The sequence below is a fragment of the Capra hircus genome, chromosome 15, assembly GCF_001704415.2.
Source record: "Capra hircus breed San Clemente chromosome 15, ASM170441v1, whole genome shotgun sequence".
NCBI lineage: Eukaryota > Metazoa > Chordata > Mammalia > Artiodactyla > Bovidae > Capra > Capra hircus.
The window spans coordinates 59,173,041-59,190,015 of record NC_030822.1 but is presented as its reverse complement, the minus strand read 5'-3'; positions in this window follow the sequence as shown (position 1 = coordinate 59,190,015).

The following is a 16,975-nucleotide window of genomic DNA, read 5'->3' as shown; positions in this document are numbered from 1 at the left end:
CCAGAGTGTTTTTCGTTTTAATAACTTGAACTGTGCTTACTCCTTGGAAGAAAAGTTATGACCAACCTAGATAGCATACTGAAAAGCAGAAACATTGCTTTCCCAACAAAGGTCTGTCTAGTCAAGGCTATTGTTTTTCCAGTGGTCATGTACGGATGTGAGAGTTGGACTATGAAGAAAGCTGAGCACTGAAGAATTGATGCTTTTGAACTGTGGTGTTGGAGAAGACTCTTGAGAGTCTCTTGGACTGCAAGGAGATCCAACCAGTCCATTCTGAAGGAGATCAGCCCTGGGATTTCTTTGGAAGGAATGATGCTGAAGCTGAAACTCCAATACTTTGGCCACCTCATGCGAAGAGTTGACTCATTGGAAAAGACTGATGCTGGGAGGGATTGGGGGCAGGAGGAGAAGAGGACGACAGAGGATGAGATGGCTGGATGGCATCACTGACTCAATGGACGCTAGTCTGAGTGAACTCCGGGAGTTGGTGATGGACAGGGAGGCCTGGCGTGCTGCGATTCATGGGGTTGCAAAGAGTCGGACACAACTGAGCGACTGAACTGAACTGAACTGCTCATCTATATAGGTTTGGTTTGGGTTTTTACTCAACATATTCAATATTTCCTATAGCTTTTCCCCCTTTATTCTAGCTTTTTGAACATATGGAATACAGTTATAAATACTCTTTTAACATTTTTGTCTGTTCATTCTAACATCTATGTCAGTCCTTGGCTCACTTTCAATTGACTGATTTACTTCCTCATTACGGGCCAGATTTTCCTACTTCTTCTTATGCCTGATAATTTTTTAGAAATAGTTTTTTTTAGAGTAGTTTTAGGTTTACATAGAGATTGAGCAGAAGGTATAGAGTTTTCCCATATACCTCTTGCCATCTCACATTCATAGCTTCCCCATTATCAACAATAAATTGTAATCAACATTTGTACAGTTGATGAAGCTATGTTAACACATCATAATCACCTAAAGCTTATGTTTTACCCTTATTAAGTTCACTCTTCATGTCATACATTCTATGGATTTGTACAAAAATATAATGACAACATAGCCATCATGTGGTATCACAGAGAGAACTAGTTTCATTGCCTTCAAAAAATCTCTGAGCTCTATCTGTTTATCTCTTCTCCTGGCTGTTAAGCAATCAATGATCCTTTTATTGTCTTCATAGTTTTGCCTTTTCCAGAATGTTGTGTTTTTTGAATTATATAGTATGTAAGCCTCTCAGACTGTCTTCCTTCACATGTTAATGTGCATCTAGGTTTCCTTCACGTTTTTTCATGGCTTGAGAGCTTATTTCTTTCCAGTGCCAAATAACATTCCACTGTGTGGATGTATCCATTCCCCTACTGAAGGACATCTTGGCAGCTCTCCAGTTTTGGCAATTATGAATAAAGCTTCTACAAACATATCCATGTGCAGGTTTTTGTGTGGACATACATTTTCAACTTCTTTGGGTAACTGTCAAGAAACACAATTGCTGAATCATATGGGAAGAGTATGTTTAGGTTTGTAAGATACTGGCAGAATGTCTTCCAAAATGCTATACCAGTATGCATTCCCACCAGAAATGAATAAGAATTCCTGTTGCTCTACATCCTTACCAGCATTTGGTGCTGCTAATGTTCTGGATTTTGGTCCTTCCAATAGGTGTGTAATGGTATCTAGTTATTGGTTTAATTTCTACTTTCCAGATGGCACATAATATGCATGCCTGACAATTTTTTATTGAAAGCCAGACACTGTGAATTCTATCTTGTTGGGTGCCAGATATCTTTGTATCTCTATAAATATTCTTCATGTTTTTATCTTGGATGAATAAAGATACTCAGATGGGAATACCAGACCATTGAACCTGCCTCCTGAGAAATCTATATGCAGGTCAAGAAGCAACAGTTAGAACTGGACATGGAACAACAGACTGGTTCCAAATTGGGAAAGGAGTACATCAAGGAGTATTGTCACCCTGCTTATTTAACTTATATGCAGAGTACATCATGCAAAATGCCAGGCTGGATGAAGCCCAAGCTGGAATCAAGATTGCCGGGAGAAATATCAATAATCTCAGATATGCCGATGACACCACCCTTATGGCAGAAAGTGAAGAACTAAAGAGCCTCTTGATGAAAGTGAAAGAGAATGAAAAAGTTGATTTAAAACTCAACATTCAGAAAACTAAAGTCATGGCATCCGGTCCCATTGCCACTCAATGACAAATAGATGGGAAAACAATGGAAACAGTGACAGACTTTATTTTTGGGGGGCTCCAAAATCACTGCAGATGGTGACTGCAGCCATGAAATTAAAAGACACTTGCTCCTTGGAAGAAAAGCTGTGACCAATGTAGACAAAATATAAAAAGCAGAGACATTACTTTGTCAACAAAGGTCCGTCTAGTCAAAACTATGGTTTTTCCAGTAGTCATGTATGGATGTGAGAGTTGGACTATAAAGAAAGCTGAGCACAGAAGAATTGATGCTCTTGAACTGTGATGTGGGAGAAGACTCTTGAGAGCCCCTTGGACTGCAAGGAGATCCAAGCAGTCCAGCCTAAAGGAAATCAGTCCTGAATATTCATTGGAAGGACTGAGGCTGAAGCTGAAACTCCATTACTTTAGCCACCTGATGTGAAGAACCGACTCATTGGAAAAGACCCTGATACTGGGAAAGATTGAAGGTGGGAGGGGATGACAGAGGACAAGATGGCTGGATGGCATCACCTACACAATGGACATAAGTTTGAGTAGGCTCCGGGAGTTGGTGATGGACAGGGAAGCCTGGTGTGCTGAAGTCCATGGGGTCACAAAGAGTCAGACATGACTGCATGACTGAACTGAACTGAAGATACTCAGACACAGATTAATGATTTTAAGGTTTGTTAGATGAGAGTGAAGCAGAATTTACTTTAAAGATAATTATTCCTCTCTACTAAAGCAAGACTCTTTTAAATATCCAGTCCAGTGCTCTATGAATTATGAGTGTGGCTAGTGGAGCAGGTATTATTCCAAGCTGTGTACAAACACTAGGTACCATTCCTCCTCTTCCTTTTTGTGTGGTTCTTTCCTTGGTCTTTGAGGGTTTCTTCGCCTACATGTTCTGATCAGTTCCCTGCTATTGACTCAAGTGAGACCCTCTGTAGCTCTCTAGAGTTCCGTCTCTGTGCAGCTTGTTTCTGCACGCTGCCCTGTGAACTCTAGTTATCTTTGTCTCCCCAGACTCTCAGCTTCATCTCTTCAAATCAAAGAGATCTCTGCCTGAGTTGCCATGCTGTGGCTTGAAAATGTTCTCAAGGTGGTAAACTGAGGCAGTCTTTGAGCGCAACTCATTTGTTTCCTATCTCTTAGACATGACTCCCTTTATTGTTTGATTTTAAGTGTCTTAACAATTATTGTGTCATACAGTTTTCCAGTACTTTTAGTTGTTTCAGGCAGGAAGGTAATCCAGTTTGTGGTACTTTATTTTTGCTGAAAGTGCAAGCCTCTCTGTTTCATTTTAATAGGAGAAAAGTGTAGTCTATTTAAATGGACCAACAATATGCAGTTGGGGAGATGAAATGTAGCAAGCTGGGATTTTATCAGATCAGTTAAATGGAATGGAAGGCATCATCTATTTGTATCAACCTCAAACTATATTAGTGAGAGAAAATATACCAAGCTGTGGTATGATATTTACATTATGATCTCATATAGATAAAATTCAAAGCCACACAAAACAATATTATTTATTATTATGTTTGGCCAATATGACAAGTGAGCTGAAAAGGCATATGTCAAATGAATTGCAATGATTATATGGGGGAATGGAAGTGGAATGGTCAACAAAGGTGCTATTTTCTTTTCTTCAACAATTACAGCAATAACCACAATGAAAATACTTCAAGAAAATGACATAATATTCCTACCTCTGTTGGCAAGTTCACTATGTCAACCGAAGCACCCAGCCACATAAATGAGGTGTAGTTTATTTATTGGCCAAAACTGATGCTTTGCCCCAAAGTTGGGACTCTGATTAAAAATGGATCAAGGGTCATATTTTGGAGTTTCACTTACGTGAAACCTTGTTTTGCTTTATTTTACAGAGTATATAGACATCATTAAAAGAAGTAACATTGAATAAAGATGCTGTTTATATCTCAGGGGTAAAATATCCACTGTCTTTGTCCAACAATAGTGGCTTTTTTGAATTTGAGGTGGGTTTGGAGAGACGGATGGAGACAAGGCTGAAGGCTCCCCAAGCTATCCTTTGGCGTCACTGACTGAAGGTGAATCAAGCATTCGAAGAGCACAGAAGACAGAAGACACAGAACACCAGAGTCACATGTGACCATGAAATTTCAGGAGGAAATTGGAAGGCAGGAGGACTGAGAGCTAGTCGAGGCTTAATAGGTGGCAAGAGCAGAGTGATTCAATCTTTCAGTGGCTGGCTCCCTTCCTTCAGCTTACAGAGAGGCGGACTTAATAACACACTCAACACATGGCAAGCGAGGTGTGCCCTCCCAAAGTGGGGGAAGGAACCCAGAGGAAACAGAACTATGCTGGCCTCATCACAGATAATTTGAGCTGTGGCAATCCCAGAAGGTAGGAAGAGGGAAGGCCTCTCTCAGCTCAGCTCAGTTCAGTTCAGTCGCTCAGTGGTGTCCGACTGTTTGCGACCCCATGGGCTGCAGCACGCCAGGCTTCCCTGTCCATCACCAACTCCCGGAGCCTACTCAAACTCATGTCCATTGAGTCGGTGATGCCATCCAACCATCTCGTCCTCTGTCATCCCCTTCTCCTCCCACCTTCAATCTTTCCCAGCATCAGAGCCTTTTCCAATGAGTCGGTTCTTCGCATCAGGTGGCTAAAGTAATGGAGTTTCAGCTTCAGCCTCAGTCCTTCCAATGAATATTCAGGACTGATTTCCTTTAGGCTGGACTGCTTGGATCTCCTTGCAGTCCAAGGGGCTCTCAAGAGTCTTCTCCAACACCACAGTTCAAAAGCATAAATTCTTCTGTGCTCAGCTTTCTTTATAGTTCAACTCTCACATCCATACATGACTACTGGAAAAACCAAAGGCCTCTCTAGGTGAAGCTAAATACTTTTTTTTTTTTTTCATTCCTTGTTTTCTAGCCACAGTGCAGTTTTATGGTGAGGTTAATAGTGTCTAGTTAGGCAATATGATCTAGAGACTAAACTTAAAATTGATCTCTTATAATCGTCTTCATTATATCAAAAAACAACCAGCTAGTTAAGAGTTTTTAAAAGCTACCCCTCTATTTCAGGAACTGAGATAACTGAAACTGCAATGAATTAATGAATTTCCTTTTTTTGATTGAGTACATACCTCCACCACTCGTTGTCTGGCAAGCAAATTATTTTTTTAATAAATAAAATGTTGGAACTTTTGGTAAAATACATACCATGAGCTGACTCTTCTCTGTGTTTTGCCAAGAAGGTGTCACATTGGATTGGGAAACTGCTAGGCAAAATTTTAGGGTAAAGGGAAAACATATCCTGTTTTTCCTTTAGAGCCTTTGCCTAGAGCTTTCCTAGAAAAATTATCTTTTAACAAAGACAGAGCTGTAAGTAAAGGAAATGCTGTCGTGTTTTCAGTCATTCAGTTGTGTTGGACTCTGTGACCTGATAGACTGCAGCAGACCAGGATTCCCTATCCTCCACTATCTCCCAGAGTTTGTTCAAATTCATGTTCATTGAGTCGATTATGCCATCCAACCATTTCATCCTCTGTCACCCCCATCTCTTCCTGCCCTCAACGTTTCCCAGCATCGGGGTCTTTTTTAATGAGTCGGCTCTTCGCATCAGGTGGCCAAAGTATTATACAGTGAAAGTGACAAATAGATCCAAGGAATTACTTCTGATAGAGGAAGCTCCACAATTCCATAAGGCCTACTCTACTTCTGAAGTCAGATACCTAACTTGTCAGGCCATGTCCTTGCGAACCTTCAGGATTTCTGCCACTCATCAGGATTTCTCTGCTTCTTTACCTTCTCATTCTGTGGGAATTCCAACCTCATTCTTATACCTCCAAAATGGTTCTGGGAGTCCACAGAGAATGTCTGAGAAGCCTGACAAGGTTTATACAATTTGGACCTCTTCATCCCCCTGAGATGGATCAGACAGAGTTGCTCCTGGAGTTAATTTGTGTCTGCTCAGGCTTAAGGCCACTCCTGCAGCTGCCACTGGCCCAAGCCCGCAACAGTTCCCCTATCCCATGTGATAGACAGTTGTTCCCAGTTGCCTATCCCTCTACATGCCCAGTGCTAATACTAATGAGGTTGCGTTGCATGACCATAATCATCACCATCTTTCTCCTCTCCTTTTACAACAGGGTCCCTGGTAGCTCAGCTGGTAAAGAATCTGTCTGCAGCGCAGGAGACCTGGGTTCGATCCCTGGGTTGGGAAGATCCCCTGGAGAAGGGAAAGGCTACCCACTCCAGTATTCTGGCCTGGAGAAGTCCATGGACTGTATAGTCCATGGGGTCGCAAAGAGTCGGACACGGCTGAGCGACTTCCACTTTCACTTTCCACGCCCCAGAGCTTGGAGATGGATTCCAAGGGCAGATGCAAGCCTGAACTCAGAATCATTCTGCTCTTCTGATTCTAAAAGTCATCTCCCTCTGATCTTCCTTTTTATAGAGTGAAGTCTTCCTGGAGAGAAACCTCTTTATTTCTCGTAAGCAGACCTCTGGTGGTCCTGAGGATCCTTTAAGGTACCTGGATATGCCCTCATCCTAAGCAGAGCATACTTAGCATTATGCTTAATTGTTCAATTTCCTAATGTCTTTTAAGGAGAAAGGATACTCCCTGGAGAGGGGTATGGGGGAACCGACAGGAGATCACTGAAGTTGGAAGACAGGGCTGGGCTGGGGTGGAAGAGGAGAGAACACTGGGCGAGAAAGCTGGTTCTAGAGGGTAAATCATAGGGTCTGGAAAATGAGATTTCAGCAGATCTCCATCTCTGCCGTCCACTTCCTTTTCCTCCATCTGCCAGTTCAGTCCCCAGTTAGGCCCATCAAGTCAACCCTCCTCCCCATACTGCACGTTCAGATTTCTTGTTTCAATCCAGACTCCTATTGCTTCTGGGCCTTCTAGGAGCTTGCCCTCCTGGAAGAGAATTACTTGTTGAATTCTTTTTGTAGTATTAATGAGTAAGTAAGTTAAGTGTTAGTCACTCAGTTGTGTCTGACTCTTTGCAATACCATGGACTGTAGCCCACCAGACTCCTCTATCTATGCGGTTCTCCAGGCAAGAATACTAGAGTGGGTAGCCATTCCTTTCTCCAGAGGATCTTCCCAACCCAGGGATCAAACCCATGTCTCCTGCATTGCAGGCAAATTCCTTATTGTCTGATCACCAGGGAAGCCCATTAATGACTAAAAACACCCCAGATAGTTCCCCTCTGTGAGGAAGTGGATTTTGGTCCAGCAGTAGGCCCCAAGAGAGCCAGTTTGGGCCAATGATGCTTCTGGAAGTACTCCCAAGTGAATGCCTGGGAACCCAGATCTGCCCACCATGGGGCCCATGCTCCAGCAGGACCTACCCTCAGACTCCCCAAGAGATTGCTCCCCAACATGGACATCCATGCTGAGAACAGTTTCAGGGGATTATACAAAGCTGATCCCTCACTGGGAAAAGTCTAATGTTATTTATTCCCTTAAATAACACCTCTCAGGCATCCTAAGTGCTTGGAAATATGCAAAAACAACACAGCAGGTTCTGGGGGTGGAAGTAATTCTTTATCATTAATTTTTTTCTTATTGGCTGCTTATAATAATCCTTTGAATGGCCAAAAACTGCACTCAGCTTCTGTGCTGAATTAGCTGCATCACCTGCTGCCCATTATGGAGGCTATGTTCAGTGCTGGGACTGCCTGAGTTTGTAGGGTTGACCAAAGAGCTGAGCAGAGCTTAGGGAATGGGGGGAAGTGAATGTTAAATTCACCTCTTAATGACTGTGATGCTTTCGCCCAAACAGAAGAAATAGCTTCTTTCTTCTCCAAGGATCCTCCTCCAGGCTCTGCCTCAGGTGATTGGAGTATGTGCTCTTCATCATTCTCTTGGAGGGTATCTGGTGGTGTTAATTTTTAAAACTTCTCTAATGTATAAGAAGTCAAGAGGGAAACGTCTACCTCTAAAAAACCTTTCTCATCCACATGATGGAGCTAAAATGAGGATGATAAGGCCTACATCATCGAGCAGGCAGGCAAGGATGGTGAAGTATGTACATTGTCCAACATGAGACTTGACACTGAGCAGGTGCTCAAAAGTGTTATGAGAATCCTGGCCAAGCTGAGTGATAGTGCAACACCCGTGGGCCTCTATGACCGTGAGATCTAAACTCAAGTCCTTTTATACCCAACTTTCACCAGATATTCTCCTACTGAGGAATCTGGGACCTCTGGGAGCTGGGTCTCTGAGGACCTTTTATCAGGTTCCAGTGTAACAGAACTCACACATTTGATGTGGATGAAAAATGTGCATCCTCTCCTATCATCCGGCAAATATTCAGGGGGAGAATGAGTAGATGGGCTACACCAAGGGTTCTACTATGATGGGTGGCACATGTTGCCAGTGGCCACTGATATGGATGTTGTAAGGAGAAATGGTGAGTTCCCGGATGGTGTGAGTAGATCAACTAGGTAAGTATGAGTCCATGGAATAGGAATAATAAAGCAGATTTTGGAAAAGAAGGAAGAGGAGAGAATAAGAAGGAAGAAGGAGAAAAAAGAAGAGGATGAAAAGAAGAGTTAGTGTTGCTGTTGCCCCTCTATGAACCAAGCTCTGTGTTAAACTCTCCAGATTCTTGATCCCATTTAAACCTTCTGAGATAGGTATTTAACATTACTTCATTGTAGATGAGACAACTGAGCTCAAGTAACCTGCTCACAGTCACCAGCAAGTAGAGGTAGAGAGTAGTTATTGAGTGAAGTGAGTGAAGTCGCTCAATCGTGTCCGACTCTGCGACCCCATGGACTGTAGTCTATCAGGCTCCTCTGTCCACAGGATTTTCCAGGCAATAGTACTGGATTGGGCTGCCATTCCCTTCTCCAAGAGTATTTATTAATAGAACTCAAATCCAAGTCTGTCTGATTCCAGGGCTTGTGTTCCAATCTGCTATACATATTCAAGACCAGACAAGAAGGTAGCAGGAGCCACTTTGAAGGCAGGAGCTTTAAATGTGGCAAGAATTTCAGCAGGTGAAGGGAGAAGGGAAATTTCAGGTGGAGACAAATCCAGGAAGGCAGAGAGGTAGGAAAGTGCAAGGTGTGTTTGGCGAGCAGTAGAGACCAGTTTAGCCAGGATGCAGAACAGCTTCTTGTCTATAAAACCTATGACCTTTGGTATTTTCAGTTTCTGTGAAGTGAAGATAATACCAGGAAGGTATTGTGAGGATGAAATGAGATGAAATACCTGACCGAGATCACCCTGGTGCTCAATAAATGGTAGCTTATTAATCTACTCAACAAATATTTACTAAGCGTCAGTTATATGTCGGGCAAGGAGAGAGGTCTGTCTGAATGAGATCAACTCAGTCTTTACCCTTAGGTTTACATTCTAGTAGGAAAGGGTAAAATTAAATCTTTGATTGCACAGTGAAATTACAATAGCGGTAAGTGTTTCACAAGAGGAATATGAAGTACTATAACCCTTTATGGCAAGAAAGCTGAGCTCAGAAGAATTAACAGGAATTACCCAGGCAAAGCGAGTGTTAGTCAGCACGTGTCCAGGTCATACTGAAGGTTTTTCTGAGCAACAGAAAGCCATGAGGATTTTAGTAGGAGAGAGACATGATCGTACCCGACATGACCAGTCCTTGTGACTAGTACATGAGAGAGGAGACCTAGACTCACTGAAAAATCTTGAGCAGCAGAATGATTCCATCAGCAAAGCAATTTTTAATAAACTTATTCCTAGAGCCATGTACATGAACAATTTTCGGGGAAAGAGACGCAAGGCTGAGAGGCCATTCAGAAATCCTTGTCTCAACAGGAGTTAATAAAGGTCTGAACTATGCTGCTGGAAATAGGAACTCATGGAAGGAAACAAACTCAAGACGTTTTTAAGGAAGGAATGACAAGATTTGAGCTCTCTTGGAGGTCGGGGGTGAGGGAAAGAGAAGAGTAAAAGAGTACCAGGAGAGAACAGACTTGCGGGCACAGCAGAGGAAGTAGGGGATGGGATGAAGTGAGAAAGTAGCTTGGACATATTTACACTATCATGTGTAAAACAGTCAGTGGGGACTTGTTACATAACACCAGGAGCCCAGCCTGGTGCTCTGTGATGACACAGAAGAGTGATATGGCGGGAGAGGAGGGAGGCTCAGGAGGGAAGGGGGTTTTATATATATATATATATATATATATATATATATATATATATAGAGAGAGAGAGAGAGAGAGTTATGACTGATTTGCATGTTGTATGGCAGAAACCAACACAAAATTGTAAAGTAATTTCCACCAATTAAAAAATAAATTAAAAATTTTTTTAAATTACTAGGGGATTTCGGTCCTGGATGTCTGTAAGAATGAGAATACCACAGCTGGAAATAGAAAAACCAAAGGGAAGAATGACTCAAGGAGGAAGATGAGTAGCTTCCATTCTGAACACGCTGAGACTGGGCAACAGTCTGCCATGGGAATGCCTGGCGCCTGCATCCAAGGAAGACCTGCTCAGTTGGCTGCTGTGGACAACAGGAGCTGGGATGAAAGAGGATGGGAGGAGAGTGGCTTTAAGAAGTCATCGCTGGCAGAGGAGTAGGCGAGAGCCAAGTAGGGGACGTGATCAGTTAGGGAGAGAGAGAGGAGAGAGATTGAGGCACAGAGCTGAGGGCCACTCCCAGTAGGAGGCAAAGGCAGAAAAGTCAGTTGAGCAGCAGCAGAGAGGCAAGCTGGGGCAGGAAATCAGGAGAGGCTGGGGGAGCACGGAAGGAGGCCAAGTGCTGTCAGAGCCCACCAAGGTAGGCTGGTGACTGGGGACTTGAAGACTGAAGATGGAACGCTGACACCTCCTCTTGGCTGCGTTCCTGGAGGTCCCTATCTTTGCGGGACCTGACCCTTCTTCCCAGCTCAAAGCTTGCCAGATGAGTTTCAGTGAGAAGTCCCGACACTTCTTGGGCAGTGAACATAGGGCTGGTTGCATCATTTGTGGGGACTGCAAAATAAAAATGGGAACTCCTTGTTAAAAACCAGGGAGAAGTACTGTTAAAGATTCTAAAATCTACAGCTCTTCCCTGTTTAAAGTTTTAAAATCTAAAACTTGCATCTCAATCTGTCACCGTGTCTTCACGCTGCTATTTCATGTTGCGCCGTCTTGTGCTCGGGGATACTCCTGGCAAGGGCAGACGCTCACAGGTGCCTTGGGCCCCACCTGGCAGCAAGCAGGGAGGCAAGTACACGGGTGGCATTTAATTCTACTTTTGGCAGGTGGCTGAAGACTTTAAGAGGCTGGAAAGGGGTATGATGAGGGAATAACAAGAAGTGGTTAGACCTTCAGAAGGCTGTGGGATGCTGCTGTAGGCGACACTGATGGTTCTGCTGTGTTCTCCTGTGGAGACGTTCTTCCTCCTCACTCAGAGTGAAACTCTGCCCTGCTTAAGAGCCAATGTTGAGTAAAAGTGAGAGTGAAGTTGCTCAGTCGTGTCTGACTCTTTGTGGCCCCATGGACCGTAGCCTACCAGGCTCCTCTGTCCATAGGATTTTTCAGGCAAGAGTACTGGAGTGGATTGCCATTTCCTTCTCCAGGTGATCTTCCCAACCCAGGGATTGAACCCGGGTCTCCCACATTGCAGGCTGATGCTTTACCATCTGAGCCACCAGGGAAGAAGGTTAGCCCAAATAACTGAGCAACTTTGGGGAGTGTAAGATTATGCAAACCCAGAATCAGCAGATATGCAGTGACCACCTCCGCTGGCCTGTGCTAAGTGCTGGAGGACCTTGCAGGAGACTTGGGGATCAGACAGGAGAGTGGCTGCAGGACTATATTGCAGGGGTGAGGCTGTAATGAAGAGGAGAGGCGCGGGAAGAGGGAAACAGGAGACATGGAGGTAGCCGGGGGTGGGGAGCAGCCTCGTGTATCAGGCAAGAGCCCAGATTCTGGCATTCCAGTCCCGCCTCCACCACTTCCTGGCTGTTGCTCTAGGCGAGTTACTCAAGCTCTCTGTGCCTCCAGGTCACCATCTCTTAAAACGATCATGAGCATCACACACGTATCAAAAGTTTATTGTGAGGATTAAACCACCCAATAGTTAAAAGGCGCTTAGAACCACATCTGTGGCATCATAGGCACCATATTTTATAGGATAATTTGGTGAGGACTGGAATGAGTCTCCGAGGCAATCACCCTGGGGGAAGCATAGGCCAGGTGGCCAAAAATATTCAAAAGAATTCCCAGGCTATAACTTGTATCTGTAAAGAAATATGGAAGAGATTAGTAATTTCCAACAATTTCTAGATTCTCAGTCCTCTTATTCCCATCCTGCTCTGCATTCTTTCATTCCACAGCCCCCTCCACCGTACACACCCCGGCTTCCACCCTCTGTCTTTCTCTCTGTGTCCATCTGCGGTGGCCGAGATAATGACCTGTTATCAATTGTGCTTCAGACACTGATCTAGGGCCCTGGCTGTTGTGCGCTGAAATCCGTGACCACCTTTGCACCAAGGTCATGCTTCCTTGGGCTGCTCCACCACTGACTGCACGTGGCTGAAACACTCAGGCAGACCCATTCCTGGAACACAGGACATACTTTGTCAGCCAGCTTTGGCTCAAGGACTCTCAATGGTTTGGCTGAAATTTCCTTAAGCTGCAAGGCAGGTCAGATCAGGGTGCCTCCACTCACTGCTCTCTTTCTCCTTCTCTGGGGCTGGACCTGAGAGCTCTCCCTGGCTTGTCCAGTCTCCTTGCTGTTTTCTTTTCCACAGGCATTTCCTTAATGAAGTCCACACACTTAATCCCATCTTGGTGTCTGCTCAGAGGACCTGGACTAACTTCCTCCCCGTCAATCTATCACACAGATAATTCAGCCTCTCTAGCTGAGTTCTTCCTCAGGCTCACTTATAGTGACAGCGTCACTCAGGGCTGGGAGCTAGTCCGGTGCAGAGACAGCCTCAGAGAAAGGGTGAGAAGCTGAGCTAAGGTGGCCCCATTTTACTCAGTAATGAGGAAAGAGTTGACTGTGTTCATCCCAGAACTAATAATGTCTACGAGCTCTTTCTTCTTCCTGTGTGCTCTGCACTGGGCCAAGAACTTGTATCATGTCACTTAATCTTTGCCACAGTCCTGTGGGGCAGGTATTATTACCAACAGTTACCAGATGAAGAAAGCAATGGAGATCACTTATTGACCCAGGTGTCATAACTAACGTGTAAGTGGTGGATCCAGCTTTGAGCTCAGCCTGTCTGACCCCAGTGTCTGCGGTCTCGGTGAGTGCGCGCGGACCTGGAGCAGAGACTGGCAGGCTCTGGGGCTATGGGGCCAAGAGGAAATTCAAGGGAAGCAGCCAGACCCCAGCTGGGGGCAGCCCAGCCTGACCTGTGAAGTCAGCTTCCTCCAATGATGGGGAAGGACCTGGCTCAGGACATGGGCCTTGCTGCCCACCAGGAAGGGAGCAGCTTGAGAGCAGGGGGCATAAAGAAGGCAGAAGCTGATGGGAAAGGGCAGGAGGATATGCTGGAGAACATGCAATGTCATCCTGAGTTAGAGCATAAAGAGCAAGTGCTTTTTTAAAAAAATTTTTTTACTGGAGTATAGTTGATTTATAATGTTGTGTTCGTGTCAGGTGTACAGCAAAGTGAGTGAGTTACACACATATTCACTCGTTTTAGATTATTTCATGCTTGATTTGAAAGCAATCGTGCTCAGCAGATGTGCAGTCTGGTTGCCTGGTGATTCGGACACTCTGCCTCACGATCCCTGCTTGGGAGGTGGGGTGAGAAGACTACTGCGGAGGACGGTGGTCCAGCCTCTCTGTTGTCAGCAAGACGGTGAAGTGGCCCAACTGGGTCTGGAACCCAGGCTGGCTGTCTTTGGCTCCTCAGCCGGGGTGTGCTCAGCAGCCGCGAGGCCCTGGAGCACCCCCAGGAATCAGACAGAGCCAGGCTCAACTCCCAGCAGGACCACCCACATGCTGTGTGACCCAAGAGGAGCCATTAAACTTCTCTTAACCTGTCCTTCCCTCTAACACGGAAATAAGGCCAGTACCTTGACCTCAGGGGGTTACAAGGGGTGAATAAAACAGTCTCTGTGCCCGGCCCGGCATACGGGAAGCACTCAAACATGCAGGCTCTTTTTTATGATCCGTTGTCATTTTCATGATTATCCCTGCCTGAGACAGTCATAGAAAGAGAGGCAGGTCTCTTTCTAGAGAGCGGTGGGATGGCTGGGCTCCCCACTGTTGAGTTCCGTCTCCCTTTGGGCCTCCCTTGCAGTCCAGGGCAGCTATGAGCGGAGTTCAGGTCAGTGTGGAGAGGAGTAAGGCACAGCACTTCCAGGCCTGGCCCTTCCCAGCCTTCCACAAGCGACCCTCCACCTTCTCTTCCCATCTTGCGCTGACTTGCTGGAGACAGGAGGAGCCTGGGTCCCTGCATGAGTGTGTGGAGCAGAGCTCTCTGACTGCATTCTGCTAAGCCCTGGAGAGTCGCTAAGTGCAAGAACAGCCATATTGTGTTAAAGGTGCTCTTTGTAGTGGCGAGCCCACTCTGTCTTTTACAGCCACCAAATCACCATAATCTTAGAACTGCAGGCGGCTTCCAACTTTGTGGAAGTTTTGTGAAATAAGGGGTGACAGCAAGTAGTCTCCCTCAGCTCGGACATTCAAAGGTGACTCCCTGCCATGCCATGCCAAGTTGCTTCAGCCGTGCCCGGCTCTTGGCAACCCTATGGACTGTCGCCTGCCAGGCTTCGCCATCCATGGGGATTCTCCAGGCAAGAATACTGGAGTGGGTTGCAATGCCCTCCTCCAGGGGATCGTCCCCATCCAGGGATCGAACCCACTTCTCCCCAAGCTCCCACATTGTAGGCAGATTCTTTACCCCTGAGCCACTAGGGAAGCCCTCCAAGGTGGCTCACTGCTCCCTAATATGCTGGTAAGGAAATGTCCCCTATGCTCTTGGAGACTTACGGGCCAGGAGTCCTAGAAAAGCCCTCAGAGGAGCAGGGAACATTGCTTGGTCTCTCTCGGTCCCTTGGCCTCAAGCCCCAGGCCAGCTTGCGCTCTCCAGGTTGCCACTGGGTCAGTATTTTGGGGTGCCTCAGTGTTAGTGAGGCTGCAAATCACGTGAGTGTAATATTTACCTGTAGGTGTTTTGTCTTATTATTGGAGGGGGTGGAGTCTGAGAGAGCCACAACCAACTTCCATCCCTGTTCCAGGTGGTCAGCAGACAACGTGGCCATCTGAAGTCCCTGCCGTGGTGGCTGGATTCTCGTCCCCTCGCTCTCACACCCGTCTCCCGCACGTCCACAGCCTTCCCTTGGCAGCTTCACACGTGCTGACTTGGGGACACCCATCAGACACTATCAGAGATGGAAGGGACTAACCCAGGGGGTTCCCCCCAGGTGCAGAGAAAAAGAGAAGAGATGAGGAAGCGATGTTGTACAGGGTGGAAACGAGTGGAGGAAAGGGAGGAAGGGCAGGAGGTGCGAGGAATGGAGGGGACGTGATGCCTTGTGACTTGCCAGCCGCCAGCCGCTTAGAGCCCCATGAACTGGGTTTAAATCCTGCGGGAGCCAACTACTGAGTGATTCAGAAAATTGCTTGACCCTTTAACGCTTTAGTTACACGTCTTAAAGTGGGGATGAGAGCTGCCTCTCAGGCATACGAGGATTAAATGAGATCATTTAGGTAAAGCCCGTACCTGGCACATGGCGGGCACTCACCGAAGAGCAGGAATTAGCTGTGATCGTGTCTCTCCTCTGTCTGAGATGGGGAGGCCTCCTGACACTCCCTCCCCAGTCAGCCTCTGTTCCATGCCTCTGTGAGTTGCCTGCCAAGGCTCCCAGGCAGACAAAGCGGAGGCTGGGGTGTTATGCTCAGAGCTATGGACAGGAAGGGAAATGAGAGGAGAGTGGTTCCTGAGCCTCCACTGAGCCCGACCTGGTGTGTGATGTGGGCGGGGAGCCCTGCTGCCACTTCAGTTGCCAAGACTGTGTCACCGGATGGTTATAACAGAGACCCGGGAGTTATGCTACCTTGGTTGGAACCTTGCTGCCGCATTTACTTGCTGTGTGCTCCTGGGCAAGTTACTTAATGTCTCAGTTCCTGTCTCCTCATCTGCGGAATAGGAATAATGATAACTCAGGGTTGTTTGTTTGAGCTTTCCTTGTGGCTCAGTTGGTAAAGAATCCACCTGCAATGCCGGAGACCTGGGTTTGATCCCTGGGTTGTGAAGATCCCCTGGAGAAGGGAAAGGCTATCCACTCCAGGACTCTGGCCTGAAGAATTCCATGGACTGTGTAGTCCATGGGGTCACAAAGAGTCAGACACAACTGAGCGCCTTTCACTGTCAAGGCCATCAAGTGAGTGGATATAAGAAGCATGCTTAGAACTGTGCCTTGTACATAGCAAGCTGTCTGTCAATGATAGCTGTTCTTATCCATACCCCTGGAAGAAGCCAGAAGAACAGCTGCTCTCCCATGGGTGCTATGGACAGAGAATAGTGCTTACTCTATACCGGTATCCCCTTCTGGACAACATTCAAGATGTTTGGAACCTCAGACCAAACAGACCCGAACTACCTTTCAGCTATCCATAATGGCTCTTCTCTGGGTTGGCCCATCCTCCCAAGGGTGGGCCTCACCACTGGTGTGTGCACCTCTAGGCTAGAAGGTTGGTCAAAGAATGGTTATTGATGGGGATGGCAGTACACAGAGACAGAGCTTGAACTGTTAGCAGGGAAGCCACACATAAGCACAGGAGGTGCCTAGTGGTGTGGGGTGGAGTCAGGGGTGTAAAAAGAAAGGCATTGGG